The sequence below is a fragment of the Macadamia integrifolia genome, chromosome 12, assembly GCF_013358625.1.
Source record: "Macadamia integrifolia cultivar HAES 741 chromosome 12, SCU_Mint_v3, whole genome shotgun sequence".
NCBI classification, from domain to species: domain Eukaryota; kingdom Viridiplantae; phylum Streptophyta; class Magnoliopsida; order Proteales; family Proteaceae; genus Macadamia; species Macadamia integrifolia.
This window is the reverse complement of record NC_056568.1, coordinates 2,197,235-2,217,192: the sequence shown is the minus strand read 5'-3', so window position 1 is coordinate 2,217,192 and position 19,958 is coordinate 2,197,235. Positions and strand designations below refer to the sequence as shown.

The window sequence follows — 19,958 nt, the reverse complement described above, 5'->3', positions numbered from 1 at the left end:
AAGTGCCAAGAGTAGAAGTCAAGATAAAGACTTTAAGGCTCAAGTGGAGAAGAAGACCTCTAGGATAGAATGTTTGTTTATATTTAATCTGTAAACTTTCATATATATGTGCACAAACCTTATGCATTGGATAAAATTGTACTAGAATGACCTTAGGACATACCTTGACCAAGTATGAAAGTCCCTAAGTGGTTAGAAAGATATTAGGAAAAATATGTTCTAGTGAAATTCTATGAAAACCACATTGACCTGACAAAAGGGAATTTTGGATAATCTTAAATCAGTATTAGGAGATGGACTCTTCATAAAAGTTTTAGAACATTGAGTTTTCAATCCAACTCAGCTTGAATCATCTCAATTCGAGTTTGGACGAGAAAGATATGACCGTTTTCGTACAGTCTGCACTGTCTGTCAAAAAAATTGACTCACAGTGGCATCCGAATTCAATCCAGATGGCTCCAGAAATCCGGATCAATCCGGATTGAGAAAACTCCAATCCGGAAATTTGGATCAGGACATAACTTCAAATCCCAAAAATCATAAATGGCTATTTGGAATCTGGATCAGGGAATCCAGATCGAGGAAAATAGATCCGTAGATCGGGGAAAATAGATCCGTTGGAGGATTTTTTTAAACCTCTTCTCACTCTCTCTTGGCTATAAATACCCACTCTTAGGAAATATTTTAGACACCTCTCTACATATTCATAAGACAAATTTTGTGCATACAATTGTGTGAGAAATACATTGAAAAAGAAAGAGAGAGATTGTGAGTGAAGCTCTAAGAAAAGAGTGAGAAGAGGAAGAGAAGAAGAAGCTTCAACCATTCAAGTCATCCTCATTTAGAAGCTTCAAAATACAAGCACGTTCATTTATTGCATTCATCCACTTGCACTTTACACAAGAGCACTTATTCTACATACCATGGGTAACATCGTTCAACTCTTGTAATTTGTATTTTTATTTACATTTCAATTGTCAGTTCTCTGACTGATACTCAAGAAGTGAGTTGCTCTTGCTCATACTCAAAAGTTGTTTGAGTTGCTCTTGCTTGGACTCAAGAGTGGGTTACACTTGACCCATAACTAAGACGATTTTGAGTTCCTCTTGCTTGTACTCAAGAGTGGATTACACTTGACCCGTAACTCAGATGATTGTGAGTTGCTCTTGCTTGTACTCAAGACTGGGTTACACTTGACCCATAACTAAGACGATTGTAAAGGCTTGTTTCTTGCCCAATAAAAGAAACAAATAGTGGAAAATCTCTCAAGGGATATTGAGAGGAGTAGACTTAGACTTGGTTATAAGTCAAACTACAATAAAAATCCGTGTGTCTTGTCTTCATGATTTCGCACTTTAATTCCACATTTTGTCTAAGTTGTGATAAATCGAAAAATTGTCAAGTACTATCAAGAAAACCTATTCACCCCCCTCTAGGTGTTTCTAACAATTGGTATTAGAGCAGGAGCTCAAAACTGAGACTTTATATTTTCTAAAACGAGTCAAAGATCCATGGCATTTCAACACCAACAAGTCAAAGGTCTTAACTCGGTAACACCTCTAGACCTCCATACTTTGATGGTGAAGGATTTGCTTATTGGAAAATCTGATTCACAAACTTTGTTTGTTCTCACAACTTAGATGTATGGAATGTCTTTGAAGAAGGTCCATACAAGGTCTATAAGAGCATAGGAGAAGAAAAAGTAAAAAAAAAGAAGAAAGAATGGACAGCAAAAGATAAAATTAAAATTCAACATAACTTCAACGTTGTTACATTCCTTCAATATACATTGAGTGAGAAGAAATTTAACAGAACATCCATGTGTAGCTCAGCCAAAGAAATGCAAAAAAAACTAATAGAGACTTATGAAGAAACTTGGGATGACTCATCTGACAATAGTGATGAAGAAAAAGAGTCTGATGATGAACACACTCATCTAGCCTTGATGGCTACATCCGATCAAGTAGATAATGAGGTAAGCTTCACAAACTTAGATTGTCCAAATTTTATTTGTGAAGAAAACCTTGAATATGATGAACTATATGATGCTTTTCTAGAATTGTACAAAAATAGCGAAAAGGTAGTGAAAGAAAAGAAAGTATTAAAAAAGCAAGTAGATAATCTCCAATTTACCTTGAATGAGCTCACCACTTATGTGAAAGAGCAAGAAAAAGAAAACAAAGGTCATTTGGAGACTAATGGAAAAAATGCAAAAAAAAAAAAAAAAAAAAAAAAAAAAAAAAAGACCTCTTGCAAGAAAATACAAAATTAACCTCAACCCTAAACACTTTCACCAAAGGCCAAAGAAACCTTGATACCCTATTAGGAACACCTCAAAGAGATGTTCACAACAAGGAAGGCCTAGGATACAATGCCTCTACTTCATAATCCAAGGGAAAGGAAAAGATCAATCCGCCCTTAAAGAAACCCCAAGCCAATCATGCATATAAATATGCGAGAAAGCATGGTCCTGTTCCTCAACGACAGCAAAGGTTGTCAAAACCTCGAGGTCATCAATGGAACAAGTGTAGTGGATATAATATACCACAACCATTCAAACCAAATAGATATCACAATAATCGGTACCATAGACTTCAACTTCCAAGAAGTAATACTAGGTCTCTACAATATTATTAGGAAAATCCCCAATCATATAGCAGCCATACCCAAAACAAAATTAGGACCATCTGAGTGCCAAAAGGACTTTTTGAATCTAACTTCAATGGACCCAATCGGGGACCAATACATTATTGATTGTATTTTTATAGATGTGCTTGAAGAGCAAAAAAGATCTTGAATGGTATATTGATAGCGGTTGCTTCAAGCACATGACTGAACACTCCAACCTATTCTCAAAACTCAAGAAGCATGATAGAGGATGGGTGACATTTGGAGGCAAAGGCAAAGGATAGATTATTCGCTTGGGCTCTATCTAAATTGGAGGTACCACTATAACCAATGTTTGCTTAGTTGATAGTGTTGCCTATACTTGATTAGTGTGAGTCAATTATGCAAAAATGGATATATAGTTGAATTCAATGCCTCTCAATGCTTAGTGAAAAATGATAAACTCGATGTTATTTTGAATGGCATCAAATGAAACAATATCTACATTTGCATAGTTGACAATACTTGTTCTAGTAGCATATGCCTTGTTTCAAATAATGAAGATTGTTATCTTTGGCATAGAAAACTTGGTCATGTCAACACAAAAACTCTTAAACAAATAGCTTCTAAAAATCTAGTGAGAAACGTGCCAAAACTAAAATTTGAAAACAAATTGTTTTGTGATGCATGTCATAAGGGCAAACAAGCAAAAGCTTCACAAAGTCTAAAATAGTAGTATCAACTTTAAGACCTCTTCAACTACTTCACATTGATCTATTTGAAACAATTTCAATTCCTAGTCTAGGTGGAAAATAATACACTCTAGTAGTAATGGATGATTATCTCAAAGTATTTGGATACATCTTAAACACCAAAGATCATCCAGGAAAATTGAACTCCAAAGCCAATGAAAGCATCTTTCTTGGGTACTCACAAAATAGTAGAGCTAATAGGGTGTTCAACAAAAGAACGCTAGTGGTAGAAGAATAAGAAAATGTGAAATTTGATGAATCACCACCAAATGCAATACACAAGCCATTTTCAAATGAAGGTGAAAATGAAGTAGAAGAAATTTATGTTGCACAACCTCCTGGATTTGAAAATCCAAAACTTCCCAATCATGTATACAAGCTTAAGAAAGCTTTATACGGCCTCAAGCAAGCTTCAAGAGCTTGGTATGAAAGATTGAGTAAATTCTTACTCAATAATGGTTACACTATGGGAAAAGTGGACACCACACTATTTGTGAAACATAAAAACAAAACATGATTATTTTCCAAAAATATGTGGATTATATCATTTTTGGTGCCACTAGTGAAAAAATGTGTGATGAATTTAGTAATTGCATTAGTAAAGAATTTGAAATGAGCATGATGGGTGAATTAACTTTCTTCCTAGGCTTACAAATCAAACAAACCAAAATAGAATCTTTATAAGTCAAACGAAATATATAAGAGATATCCTAAAGAAATTTGATTTAGAAAATTAAAAATCCTCTCCTACACCAATGAGCACCACACTATCTCTGTCTAAGGATGAAGACAATCCTTCTGTGGATGAGGCAAACATTGATGGACTATGGAATTCACTTCAACTCATCTCCTATTTTCTGTGATAGTACAAGTACCATCAATCTAAGTAAGAATCCAATCTTACATTCTCGTTCCAAGCACATCGTTGTGCGTCATCACTTCCTAAGAGATATTGTCCAAAAGGGAGAAGTGTCACTAGAGCATATTGTCATAACCAAACAAGTGGTAGACATTCTTACAAAGCCACTTAGTGAACAAAGATGTTGCGAGTTAAGGGGAGAACTCCAGGTTATAAAACCATTTGAGTAATCATCCAGGGAGAAAATAGCCCTAATCAGCACAAATTATGGCTCAAAATTCACATTTTTCCCAAAAACAACAAACAGAGTTAATCCAGATCTTCGGATCAGAGGAACCAGGATTTGGATCTCTGGATCTACTCGAGAATGATTTTAAACCCCAAATTCGGGATTCTTTCCTTTCATTCTTCTATGGAGTTCTTTCTCAACTCCATAATTTTTGAATGATGAAGCAAGAACAAAATGGAACATTTTTCTCAAAAGAAAAATTGAACTTGGAAGAGAGGTAAACTTGTCCTCTTTTTCTTCCAATGGGTTGCATGCTTGTTTAGATAGACTTGGCTTGGATAATCTTTTCACATTTCTATATCCATGTTTCCCTCGCTTAGTACGAGAATTTATTGCAACCTCACATTCACTGGAGCTATTGAAGAGCTCACCATTCACTCCTTAGTAAATAGAATACCCATACATTTCAATGTAGCTGAGCTTGCTCAAATTTTGGATATTTGAAACAATGGTCCTTACCGTTACTGGAGACCAACGACCTTGTTCCTATTGCTCAAGCTATCAATTAGATAATAGGTGATTGCATCATTCCTAAGGAAGGGTAATGGGAAGCTATTCTTTCTACTTCAGCATATCTCATTTACTATATTCTCAATAGGTATGAAACAAATCTACCTTATCTGCTGATGCATCATATGATTACCATCATTCCCTATAAAAACATGTGACTTCCCCATGGTCGTCTTCTTGGGACTGTCCTTCATCAATTCAATATTCCTCCTATTATTGACAATCCCAGTCCAATTCATGCCAAAACTTTCAAACCTATTAGAGTAGAACATGATGCACTGATAGATGATGATGAGGAACATAATGAAGAGCATGATGAGCATCATGACACTATTGCACCAGAGGAGACTTCTCCCATGCACCTAGGTGAATCCTCTACATATTTGCACACTCGCATGACACACATCGAGTAGGAATTTTTAGAATTTAGGATGGATGTTGATCGTCAATTCAAGACCACACATGACAAGCTTGATGATCTTCGTTCCTACTTAGAGCAAATGGCAAAGCATATGACGATTCGACCTCCTCCTCATCCTTGAGCCTTACTTTCTTTTAAAACCTATGGTTGTTTAATTTTGGATGGTTTTTATCTATGGTCTGATGGATATGTTTTAGTTTATTTTTTGGCTAGCACTCGATATCTATATCTTGATGTTATCTCTCAACTTTTGCTACTTCTCTGTCTCTACACTAGCTGATATCAAGGGTGAGCTATCCATTTATGATTTATCTCTTTTATTAAGGGGGAGCTCACCTCAAGGAGGAGCTTGATCAAAGCTATATCTCCCATTTTTTGTTTGTAGCCAAAGGGGGAGAAGATAATGATATTGATGCTATGGGGGAGAAGATATTGGGGAGATGATATTGATGCTTGTGCTTGTATGTCACCTCTTGTTTACTATACCGTACATATGATTAGGGGGAGCCAAACATTTTTTTGTGCACTTTATGTTGTGCCTCCCACCCATTTTTATTTTTGACAAAAGGAGGAGAGAGATCTTTGATTAAAGAAATCATTGACTCCTAAGTAAAGGGGGAGAAATTTTGTGAAATCTTCTATCTCTCATATTTCTTTAATCCACTTGTTTGTCATCACCAAAAAGGGGGAGATTGTTGGGAATACCACTCTATATCACTCTCCACATTGGTTTTGTTGATAACAAACAAGTGTGTATGTAACTAATGTTTTATACCAAGTTTGATGTAAATGATCAAGATACGAGGTTGCCTGACCTCTAGCAGAGCTGAAGAAGATCTCTAAAGCATCAAAGCTTGAAGTACATTGAAGTATGTAAAAGACTTCAAGCATGCAAGGTCAGTGTAATAGAACATGAAGACTCTTAAGGACCAACTGCAAGAAGAATAAGAAGACCTTAAGTGATGCTCAATGTAATAGTGTACACACCATACACAAGCACTACACTGTATCTCATAAGCATGCATTACATATCAAAGAAGGTATTTCACCTCCACACTCATGTTTTGATGATAACAACAATTTGCCTTCAAGTATTGTTTTACAGAGACTTCATATCAAAGATTGAATTTGATGAAGTCATCAAATGAGGAATATCAACAAGGTTGGATCAATGCTTGAAGAAGGTATTAGAAGAATTCAAGCTTCAAGATGTCAAGACATGAAGCTCAAAGTCATGGAATTGCAAACAAGAAGAATGGAAGAAGTGCCAAGATTAGAATTCAAGATAAAGACTTTAAGGCTCAAGTGAAGAAGAAGACCTTTAGGATAGAATGGTTGTTTATATGTAATCTGTAAACTTCCATATATACGTGTATGCACCTTATGCATTGCATAACATCATAATAGAATGACCTTAGGATATACCTTGACCAAGTATGAAAGTCCCTAAGTGGTTAGAAACATATTAGGAAAAATTTGTTCTACTGAAATTCTATGAAAACCACATTGACCTGACTAAAAGGCATTTTGGATAAACTTAAATTCAGTATTAGGAGATGGACTCTTCATGAAAGTTTTATAACATTGAGTTTTGAATCCAACACAACTTAAATCATCTCAATCCAAGTTTGGACAAGAAAGATACAATTATTTTCGTACAGTTTACACTGTCTGTCAAAAAAAACTGACTCACAGAGGCATCAGGATTCAATCCAGATGGATCCGGATTGGATCCAGAAATCTTGATCAATCTGGATTGAGAAAACTCCAATCAGTAAATCTGGATTAGGACAGAAATTTAAATCCCAATCAGCTATTTTGAATCCGGATCAAGGAATCTGGATCAGGGAAAATAGATCCGTTGGAGGATTTTTTTAAATCACTTCTCACTCACTCTCTTGGCTATAAATACCCACTCTTAGGAAATGTTTTAGACACCTCTCTACATATTCATAAGATAAATTTTATGCATACAATTGAGTGAGAAATACATTGAAAAACAAAAAGAGAGTGTGAGTGAAGCTCTAAGAAAAGAGTGAGAAGAGGAAGAGAAGAAGAAGCTTCAACCATTCAAGTCATCCTCTTTTAGAAGCTTCAAAGTGCAAACACATTCATTCATTGTATTCATCCACTTGAACATTTACACAAGAGTACTTGTTCTACATATCATGGGTAATATCGTTCAACTCTTGTAATTTATCTTTTTATTTGCATTTCAATTGTCGGTTCTCTTGCCGGTACTTAAGAAGTGAGTTACTCTTACTCGTACTTAAAAGTGGTTTGAGTTGCTCTTGCTCAGACTCAAGAGTGAGTTATACTTGACCCGTAACTAAGAAAATTTTAAGTTGCTCTTGCTTGTAATCAAGAGTGGGTTACACTTGATCCGTAACTAAGATGATTGTGAGTTGCTCTTGCTTGTACTCAAGATTGGGTTACACTTGACCCGTAACTAAGACGGTAAAGGTTTGTTTCTTGCCAGGTAAAAGAAACATAATGCATTACTGATAGCCAAGAATGGTCTTCCTAGAATTATTGGGCTTTCATCCTTGGTTGAGAAGGACTTGGTATCTAACACAATGAAATCAACAGGGAAAATAAATTCCCCCACATTTAGTAAGACATCCTCAACCATCCCTTTAGAAATCTTAACAGACCTATCTGCCAACTGAAGAGTAGCTCTAGTGGCTTTCTATTCTCCCAATCCTAGTTGCTTGCACAAATGGTAAGGTAAAAGATTCACACTTGCGTTAAGGTCAAGTAAGGCATGCTCAATGTAGGTATTACCTATGACACAAGCTATGGTAGGGCTCCCTGGATCCATATACACGGTTGTTATAGGCTGACTAATTATGGAACTAATGTTATCTACTAAGAACGCCTTTTTGGGCACAATAGTGATGCATTTGTGATTACACAAATCTTTCAGTAGCTTTGCATAGGCAGGGATCTGGGATATAACATCCAAAAGAGGGATGCTCACTTCTACCTTTTTGAAAACTACTAAAATTTTATCCATGGAAGCAGTCTTCTTTTAGTTTACCAAGCGAGTAGGAAATGGGACAGGACGAACATAAGGACTGATATGGATTTTCCCTTTTTTAGAAGAATCATTTTTTGTTTCCTCAGCCAAATCATCTTTAGTTTCAAAAGAATCTTTCGGTTCATCAGATAAACCTGGAACAAGAGGCACACTTGTGTCCTCAACTGAAGGAGAGTTAACAGGAGTAAGAGATGGGGAAGATTTAGGAACACTCTGTTGGTACTCTCTACCACTCCTAAGGGCATAAACAATATTACATTGGTTAGAGGGCCCTTACTGGGTCTGACCTTGTACTATATTCAGTTGTGCATTAGTTAGTGCTCGTGAACTAACAGATTGATGATGCCTAGGGTTAAGCTCTGGTTGACTGGGTAAAGTTCCTTTCTCCCTCTCACGCACAATTGAGACAACTTGGGTGGTTTCTCTCATAAGATTTTGATGGCTTATCATTAGAAGGGCCATATTTTTTTTCAAGTCACTTATTCTACTTGCTTCTCTAGTGTTGGTATACCCAGGGGGTTGCTAATAAGATGATAGGAGAAGGGCCCTAGGAAAACTAGCCTGAGGTCCTACATTTTACCTAGGAAAAGTATTTTGGAAAAAAGATTGTTATGCAAAGTGAGGCATTTGGGATCCAGGTTGACCTTGATTATGGAAATTGGAAGGCCCTACTTGGTTGCCCTAATTCCAGGAGAAATTTGGGTGATTTCTCCATCCTAGATTGTAGGTATTACTATATGGATTATTCTGGTATAAGGCATTAACACTTTCATTAGAAGTGTCCCTAGAGGTGTTGGGACATTCTTCTATGACATGTCCAGGGGACTGGCACTAAGTGCAAATTTTAACCAAATTGATTAATGACGGCTCTTTAGGAACAATAGCCTCAATCCTCTCGATTAGGCTATCCAAATGGGCTTCCTTGGCTACTATCCCATCCACAAAATATCCTTTCCCTCCTATGGTTCTTTCATTCTCTTGGGTTGATTCCCACTCATGGGTTTTGTTAGCTATGTCAAGTAAGAATTCTTATACCTTTCCTTCATCTGTAAAGGATGTGAATCCCTTAGGGCACATAGACTCTATCATTTGTTTAGTTGGGTAATCAATACCCTCATAAATTATTTGACATAAATGCCATAAGTCTAGCCTATGGTGAGGGTAATCTTGGAGTAGATCCTTGAATCTCTCCATAAGTTTGGAAAAGGACTCACTAGGCTTTTGCCTAAACTGAAGGATATCACTTCTAAGCTTATTGGTCTTGTGAGTTGGGAAAAACTTCTTAAGGAAGACAACTGTGAACTGTTCCTATGCGGTTATGGAATTTGTGGGTAACCCATACAATCACTTCTTATCTTGGTCTTTCAATGCAAACGTGATGCTTAACAGCATCATCAAAAAGCTATTGGATCTTAATTAGAACACATACCTCTTCAAATTCCCTTAGAAATAGGTATGCATCCTCAGTGGTTAGCCCATGAAAGTGGGACAACATAGTGATGTACTGAGATTTGAACTCAAGATTATTGCCCTGGGCTTGTGGTAGAACTATACAGGAAGGTTGGACTGCTCTAGCAGGGTAGAACCTATCTTTTAGAGATTTAGGTGGAGGGTTTTGCTGTTGGTCTCTCATATTGAAGAGTTTTAAAGAGAGCAAACGTATAGGGTCACTACTTGTTATTTTTTTTTTCTTTCTAACCTATTCGTAGTATTACGTACCCACTTAACACTCATGCAATAAAAAACTACCCACAACTAGAGTAAGACAAGCACAAAAGAATGGAAAGAAAAATTATTTTTTTAATTTTTTTTTTACTTTTGGCCTTTTGGGAGCTTACCAACAGGGATTTGGGGTTGCTCAGGTCAATTCCTGAGGTACTGCTGCAGGGAAAAACCTGTCTTTATCATACTGCGAGGCTTGACGACCTCCACTGATACAACTATTAATGTAAGTTGTTCTTCTCAAGAATTCAATAAAAGAAAAGGAAAAACAAAACAAAGCACTCCGATTTACCAAAAGAACACAAAAAATAATATGGAACTGTCTCCCCGGCAACGGTGCCAAAAACTTGTTTGAGATTTTAAACTCTAACCGCAAGCGTACGGATCAGTGTAGCTACGGGTCGAACACAGGGAGAGCAGCCACTTTATTTTTTTTCTTCTTTTAATAATACGAAAATGAACCGATTAATGGTTGCGATCTAATTCTAACTCCCATCCTAAACATATATATCTAAAATAATGTTCTAATCATTCGGTCATCTATGAATTTAAATACGCAAGCCACGTAATTAAAATTAAATAAATAAATAATTGAAAATAAACATCCCACGTAATTAAAAAATAATGAAGAAAAAAAATGTTAAAATAAAAATAAAGTAAAAGAAATAGGATAAAGCTATAGGGAGACTCATAAGTAGGTTTCTCTACTTAGCCCGAGGGATGCATTATAATATGAGCTTCCCTACTTGACCAGAGAGTCATTCTTATAAGGGTTACTCTACTTGGCTTTAGGGAAAGTGAGGCAATTAAAATAAAAAAATAATAAAATGGTAGTTCTATGGCTATGAGGGGCAAAAACAACACATACACTAGCCATGAACCTTAGGGGAAAGGGAAAGTAATAATGTAATGACAAAAATTAAAATCCTAAATCAAGAAAGAAAGGGCAGTCAGAAGAGAGAATGAGAGGGGGTGAGAAGACTACTGAAGGAGCCTACTTACTTGAACTTCAACTCTTGGACTGAAAACTTAATCGATTTGTGATACTATCAATACTAAAAACCAGATCTAGAATAAACCGAATCTGAAATTTCTAGTGCTAGGGAAAATAAATCTGAAGAAAAAAAATTGAATTTGAAATACATGCTTCATAGCTTGTTCTTGTCACCTAGAGCTAAGCCTAGAACTAGAACTTGAAAATTACAACTTCAATTGCTTAAAAAATAAAAATAAAAGACTGAATCAAAAACAAAAGTGCTTGCATTAATTGAATAAAAAGAACTTACAAAAGTGTTTAAAGCATAAACCTAGAACTAGAGCTAGAGAAAGAGAAAACTAAAGAAAGAGATAGAGCAACTAAGAAAAAACCCTAGAAGAAGAATGAAGTGCCTCCTCCCCTTGTGTTAATTCTATTATATAGAGAATGGGGGAGGGAAGCTAACGATTCTAGCTTCTAAAAAAAAATATATATATATTTTTATCTTGTTGATGAGGTGGAGGAGAGAGAAGAGAGAAAACGTGTGGAGAGAGAATCTCCCATGATTTTTCTTGCCTTTTTTTCCTATTTTTTCTCCCTTTTTCTATTTTTCTCTCTTCTTGCATAAGAAACCCCCGTTGGCCAATTTTTCTTGCTTGGATTTGGACAATATTCTATTTTAATGAGAAATTCCATCCATGCCCTTGTCTTTTTTTTTTCTTCTTTCCTATTTTTTCTCTTTATTTTCTCTCTCTCTCTCTTCTTCAAAATTGCACGCAACCATCTTGGCCGACCTCCTTTAAGTGATGAGTAGGAGAGAGAAAATCTTCTAAAAAAATACCTCAACAAAATGGTAGCTAAGAGGTTTGAAATTGACACCTCCTAATAAGTAAGGGCTTTTGCACACCACAACTCACCAACTACGCTAGGTAGTTGTTATTACCAAAAATAAATCTTCAATCACTTAAGGGTGTGGTCCATCGATCCTTGTTGGTATTTGAAATATTCCTTATATCCCTGAGACAACTGCAGATAGGTTGGTTCTGCATCTTGGTTCAGTTCTGATCCATTATTCTTTTTCTAGCCCGTAAAGAATAATCACTTGTATGGTTGACCAAACGAATGTGTAATTTTAATTGAACACATCTATCTTGCTCAGAATTTCATCCTCTTCGCAACTATGAAAAGAAATAGGACCTCTTTATGTGTAAAATTAGAGATATAGCACCAAATATTCTTTAAGGCCTTGAAAATATAAAACCTGCAAAAAGAGAGTAAAACCCAAGGTAGCTCCATTCTAAATATGTAAAATGTTTGTTTTACTACCCTAGATTTCACACATAAATGTGCTCATCAGCGGTAGCCAATCTTGAAGAGACGATGGAGGTGACACTAGACTTAATCGGGTAAACCAATTACCCTGACGTGTCCAAATAGACCGTGGAGAATACTTGAGGTGTGGAATTGTGCCTGGACCAAAAGTGACTTATTTTAGGATTCTTATATTCCCAACCCTTTATTCATTCATCCACTCAATTGTCAACCAAAAATCCATCCAAATTTAGTCCACTTAATGATAGGGAGTGGGTAGGGGTTGATGCCCCTAGTCCACTTAATGTCATAAGTGGGAGATTCACACAAATGGCTTGACCAGAATATTTCTATTATGACATTCTTCATCATTAAGGTTATGCTTTCCTTAATCTTACCCCATTAGGTGACCTTCCTCATAGTTTCCTCAGGTCTTTTAGACAATTTGGCTTTTTACGGGATTTCGACGGGCATCACACGGGAGCCGCGTAAACCAAATCATCCATATTTCTTTTATGAGGAAGGACACCTTTTATCCGAAACCCACTTAGGAGAGCATTTCTTTATGACTAGAATGCATTATAAGAAAACTCTTTTTCAAGACCGCAAACAAATTCTTCAGATCAGCTTGTGGCATTCCTAGCATTCTCCATCCATTTCCTACATGATGCGAGCATGCGGTGGATGCAATAGGACCAACAAGGCTTCCTTGACAGGATCTTTATACGCAAGGTACGTGATCCTTTTGATATACCCAGAGGTGTGAAATTAAGGGGGTGACTTCCTTGGCCATTACTCATGACTACACGCGAGGTTAAGCAACTGGCTACAAGGTGGTAGAACCGTGAGTGATTGTGTGTAAAAGTATAATGCGAGAATATTATTATTCGATTTCAGAATATCATAAAGTGCACAGACTATCACACCCCATTCCACACAGAATCGGACCGGTGACCGAGTTAACCCCTATTAACCCAAAACCTGTTAGGATCACATAACGCAGTAACCACAACACAACATACACACTAAGTCAAATAAAATTTGTATTTCAACAGAAGTCTTACCTGTACATATCTGTAAATACCATAATACTTTTGATACCCAAATTGTATTACATGCGGGCCCATACGCGTGATATATACACAAGAAATACAATCTAAGGATCTAGAATACAAAAGAGGCAACATCTCCAAAATAATCAAGTGGAATCCCTATATGGTATCAACGTTGCTGACCCGCGACACAGTAAACGCATGGGCACTCGACCCTGTGCCCAAGATCTTCAGGGACCCACCAATCCTCAACTGAAAATTCCATGGTGGGTCCTAGCTCTAGCTCTTCAACTGGATGACCTGCAAGATCAACTAAAAATGGTGTGCACGTGGGAAAAGTTCATTAGCCCATTAAGTGAAAGGAAAGACCACACAAGTATGCGCAATACAAATGAACCTATATGTATACAGTTCATTTTATTATCTTAGTCCACCTAGACAACAATTCTAAGTCATAAGTTATGTGCTACTCACAACCACAGTGCGCATATGCCCCGGGTCCAAGTTGTGAGCCTCATCTCGCAATACGCCCATAGGATTTTTAGAGAAGGTCAGTCGTTGGTACCGGAAAGTAAAATGCTCACCCAGAGTGACATTAAAGTAAATTATTCAACCAGAGTGACATTAAAGTAAAATGCTCACCCAGAGCAACATAAATTTAAAAGCAGTACGATAGGCCTTCTATTATATCACTGAAATTGCCGATAGGATATACCCAACACCTAAACCATTTCTGGGATGGGTCGTAGCACAGGGATATGTCAATCCTAACCACATGCTCCTATGTGAGATAGCACGACTGCATAGTACCACCGCGTCCCATACCACAGGCCACCAATGCATTTATATTCAAGCTGACCACGACATCTAGTCTAACAAGCATCATAATCAATAGTTAAAATCACCCATCTCACATCACGAAACAATAACAGGCATTTAACAATTAAAGATATCAACATGTTAAATCATAATTTAATTTCATAATGCACATATCAATGCATGCAATGGCATTCAAGGATGACTAGTCTACATAATAATAAATAATGACATGGCTAGTCTACAACCAGAATGACATGATGCAATGTCCTCTTCCTACTTACTTATTTATGTACAATGATATCCCTTGGTACGAGGTAGATCCGGCGTGCAATGATATGAGTTCTAGTACAACTTATCATAAAAGAGTTAGGTTTAGTATACCTCCACTTTAAGGTCATAACCAGTGAGGTTTGATGATTCCAATATGTTTAGAATCATAAGAGTGGGTTACCTGATAAATTTGGGTCTAATCGGGATCAGTGAAGTAGGATTGGTCGGTCGACCGGAGGGTCGGGCACCCATCAATCCTTACTCGCCTATTGATCCAGGAATATTGCCTGGACAGGTCGGCCAAGACCGATAGGTAAGGCATCCACCAGTCCTTGCTCGCCTGTCAAACCAGTAACCCTACTTGGACTGATGGCCTAAGAGCGACAGGCAAGGCACCCACTAGTCTTTGCTCGCTGGTCAAGCCAGTAGACCACCCAGGACAAGCGGACTCTAGATTGGTGGATCCCATCCTTCCAGGCACCCACCACTCGCGACCGAGGTTTTGCCACTCTCTCCCATTCTTCATTCCACTTTGGGGAAACCATCAAGGGTCAATTCGACCACATTTTTCATAAATCTAAAGTTATAAATCATGATTCCAACCTAGATCTAAGGTCTATCCAAGGTCTTAAGGGTGGATCTTACCTCTTTGCTTAAGAACACCTCAAACCCTCAAATCCTTCTCTTTAGCTAAAGAGATCAACAAAATTTTCACAAATCTTGCAAGTCTTCCTCTAAATCCTTCATAAACAACATATAGAACTTCTATTAAACCTTAGATTCATATTCTCAAAAGATAGCAGCAAGATCCAAAGGATTTCTACCCAAATCGAAGGGTTTCACTTTGGGTTTCATAAAGGCTTAAGGACTATGGACTTTACTCACCTCAAATCGTAGATCTCGAGATGAGGATCACAAATCCAGTGTCGGATTCAGGAGATCTGCCCCCGGTAATGCCCAATGATCGTCTCCTTCCCCATTTTCTTCTTCCTTTCTCTCTCCTCTTTGTTCTTTTTCTCTCTTCATTACTTTTCTCAACTACTATATAAAACAATAAATGGGGAGGAAGAGAGGTAATAAATGCTATTTATAGTGGGATAAAAATATCTAGTGACCAGATTTGTAGGTCACACTGGTGGGTCGACCCACCTATGACCACCCACCAGTCGGCCAAAACTTTTTGTAGGTCACACTGGTGGGTCGACCCACCTATGACCACCCACCAGTCGGCCAAAACTTAGCCTAAACATTGGGATTTTCGATGGGGCTTGGCCCCGACATGTATTTCGCTCCCTGTAGACTATTTATATGCATACGCAACATAAAATATGGCTATGTACCTTTATTATGGGTATATGGCCTCGTGATACGTGCAAGTTCATGGCTTCGATACGTGAACTACATTAGGCACTGACTCTAGCTCATTTGGCCAACTTGAGTTCAGAGTCACCCTTGCCATCATGTTCCATAAGGCACTTGCCCTGACTGGATCGGGTTCAGGTCCTGCAAGACCAAATTGAACCAACTGGGAAATTATACCGGATTTAGAAAGTAGGGTATCACATTTACCCCCCCTTTTTAAAAATTTCATCCTCGAAATTGGGGTTCCTTGTTGTCCAAAAAGATGAGGAACTTGGCTTGAATGTCATCCTCTTTCTCCCAAGATGCTGCTTCAAGCGAATGATTGGCCCACCGGACTTTCACTAAAATGATGGAGCAATTGCGAAAAGTCTTTATCTTACGGTCTAGAATTTCAGTGAACTGCTCTTCATAGGTCATATCAGCTTCTAAATATTCAGGTTCCACGGGTAGCACATGTGATGGATCATGGATATACCGCTTTAGTATAGACACGTGGAACACATTGTGAACATTGTTGAGAGAAGGTGGAAGAGCCAACATATAAGCTATGGAGCCAACTCGAGCCAAGATTTCAAATGGGCCAACATACCTCGGACTTAGCTTGCCCTTCCTGTTAAATCTAATGTAACCCTTTGGTAGGAGAAGTTTTGAGAAATACCTTCTCCCCTTCTTGAATTCAATGTCCTTCCTGCGGTTGTCTGCATAGCTCTTTTGGCGTGATTGGGTTGCTTTAATTCTTTCCCAAATGACGTCGACCTTATCATTTGTATCATTTCTGGTCCAAGCATCCATCGCTCACCTACCTCATCCTAGTATAGGGGCGTTCTACACTTTCTGTCATACAATGCCTCATAAGGAGCCATTCCGATTGTGGCTTGATAGCTATTATTATAAGAAAACTCCATGAGAGGTATGTATTCTTTCCAATTGCCGCTAATTTCCATTGCATAGGCCCTGAGCATATCTTCTAGTATCTATATGGTTCGTTCTGATTGCCCATCGGTCTGTGGATAAAAAATAGTATTCATATTCACTTGTGTCCCCAGGGCTTGTTGGAGACTCTTCCATATCCTAGATGTGAATCTCAGGACCCTATCTGACACAATGCTTACCGGTACTCCATGTAATCGGACTATGTTGTCCATATAAAGTTGGGCTAATTTGTCCATGGAGAAATTGGTCCTGATCGGAATAAAATGAACAGTTTTGGTAAGCCTTCTAACACACAAGACATTTTGCCACATACAAGGAAATAGTAATTTTCATTGTTGGTCACCAATAACTTTACTTAAGGTCCTTGTATATCTTTATACTTCCAGGATGAACTGAGTACTCAGAACTATGTGCCTCCTTCACAATCTTATCTTGCATTTCCATGTCATCAGGCAAACATAGTTTATCTCGAAATAGTAATGCCCCGTCATTGGCTATTGTGAAGTTAGGGTCATTCATTATCTGCTCTTGAATTTGCAGCATGATCCATTGTAGCTCAGAATCCAATGATTGTTTCGTGTTTTAGATTTTAAAATGTAACCGCAAGCATACGGATCAGTGTAGCTACGGGTCAAACATAGGGAGAGCATCCACTTTATTTTTTTGCTTCTTTTAATAATGCGAAAATGAACCGATTAATGTTGTGATCTAATTCTAATTACCGTCCTAAACTATATGTATTTAAAATAACGTCCTAACCATTCGTTATCTAATAATTTAAATACGAAAGCCACGCAATTAAAATTAAATAAATAAATAGCTGAAAATAAATACCCCACGCAATTAAAAAGCAATGAGGAAAAAAATGCTGAAATAAAAATAAAGTAAAAGAAAGGGGATAAAGCTAGAGAGAGACTCACAAGTAGGTTTCATTAATTAGCCCGAGGGATGCATCATAATATGAGCTTCCCTACTTGATCAGACAGTCACTCTTACAAGGGTTACTTTACTTGGCTTTAGGGAAAAGGAGAAAATTAAAATAAAAAAAATAAAATGATGGTTAAAGCCAACACATACACTAGCCATGAACCTTGGGGGAAAGGGATAGCAATAATGTAACGACTAAAATTAAAATCCTAAATTAATAAAGAAAGGGTAGTCAGAAGAGGGAATGAGAGGGGGGAGAAGACTATTGAAGGAGCCTACTTACTTGAACTTCAACTCTTGAATTGAAAACTTGAACGATTTGAGATACTACCAGTACTAAAAACCAAATCTGGAATAGACCAAATCTGAAATTTCTAGTACTAGTGAAAAAAATCTGAAGAAAAAAAAAATTAAACTTGAAAGACATGCTTCATAGCTTGTTCTTGTCACCTAGAACTAAGCTTAGAACTAGAACTTGAAAATTACAACTTCAATTGCTTAAACAATAAAAATAAAAGACTGAATCAAAAACAGAAGTGCTTGCATTAATTGAATAAAAAGAACTTACAAAAGTGTTTAAAGCATAAAACTAGAACTAGAGCTAGTGAAAGAGAAAACTAGAGAAAGAGATAGAGCAACTAAGAAAAAACCCTAGAAGAAGAATGAAGTGCCTCCTCCCCTTGTGTTAATTCTATTATATAGAGAATGGGGGAGGAAAGCTAACGATTTCAGCTTCTAAAAAAAAATGATTCTTTTTTTTATCTTGTTAATGAAGTGGAGGAGAGAGAAGAGAGAAAGCGTGTGGAGAGAGATCTCTCATGATTTTTCTTGCCATTTTTTCCTATTTTTACTCCCTTTTTTTTATTTTTCTCTCTCTTCTTACGCAAGAAACCCCCTTTGGCTGATTTTTTCTTGCTTGGATTTGGACAATATTCTATTTTAATGGGAAATTCCATAGCTGACCTCCTTTAAGTGATGAGTATGACAGAGAAAATCTTCTAAAAAAAACCTCAACAAAGTGGCAGCTAAAAAGTTCGAACTTGAGACCTCCAAATAAGCAAGGGATTTTGCACACCAAAACTCACCAACTACGCTAGGTAGTTGTTGTTACTAAAAACAAATCTTCAATCAATTAAGGATGAGATCCATTGATCCTTATTGATATTTGAAATATTTCTTATAGCCTTGGGACAACTGCAGATGGGCTGGTATTGCATTTCGGTTTAGTTCTGATCCATTTTTCTTTTTTTGGCCCGAAAAGAATAATCACTTGTATAGTTGACCAAATGAAACTTGCAATTGAACACATCCATCTTGCTTAGAATTTTGTCCTCTTCGCAACCATGAAAATAAATTTGACCTTTTTATATGTAAGATTGGAGATATAGCAGCCGATAGTCCTTAAGGTTTTGAAAATATAAAACCTGCAAAAAGAGAGTAAAACCCAAGGTAGCTCCATTCTAAATATATAAAATGCATGTTTTACTACACTAGATTTCACACATAAATTTGCTCATTAGAATTCCCCCACACTTAGGCTTTGCTAGTCCTTGAGCAAAAAAAAAAAAAAAAAAAAGAATAAAAACAAAAAACCTAACTCATTTTCGTAGGAATCACAGTTACAATTAGCATGTGCAACAAGCCTTTAAACCCCTAGGTCACCCCTAGTGGATGAGTTGTGTCTCGTGGGTGTTTGCAATGAATATACACCCAAAATTCAGAATAAAAAAATCCCAACCTTAGCTAAAGGTAAGGGCCATACCGATCCGGAGCAAAGATAATTCCACTTACAAGGGACCCCCACACTTGAACTTTTATTACCCTTTATCAATTCCAGGCACTAGCATATTTCTTAATTTGGAAGTCACTTCGTCTCTTCCAAAACATCCTTATCTTAAGGCAAAACCACTTGTGAAGAAATAGGGAACCAATGACTAAGGCATTGGCGTGTTTTTAACCAAACATGTTACCTAGCATTAATGACATTTGCATATTTTTTTTCATTTTTTCGCTTAATAAACTCTATTCTACTCCACTACTTTTGGCCTGAATGACACGGTGGAGAAAACACCAGACACCCAAGTTACTATTTAGCTCTGATTTTTTGC

At 37.2% G+C, this 19,958-nt stretch overlaps 1 non-coding gene across 1 annotated transcript; it reads left to right on the top strand.

Annotated features, from left to right (window-relative positions):
- Positions 1–9,625: 9,625 nt before the first annotated feature.
- Positions 9,626–9,732, top strand: LOC122058550. Its single transcript, XR_006133840.1, has one exon. It is a non-coding gene; the product is annotated as a small nucleolar RNA R71 (small nucleolar RNA).
- Positions 9,733–19,958: the final 10,226 nt, after the last annotated feature.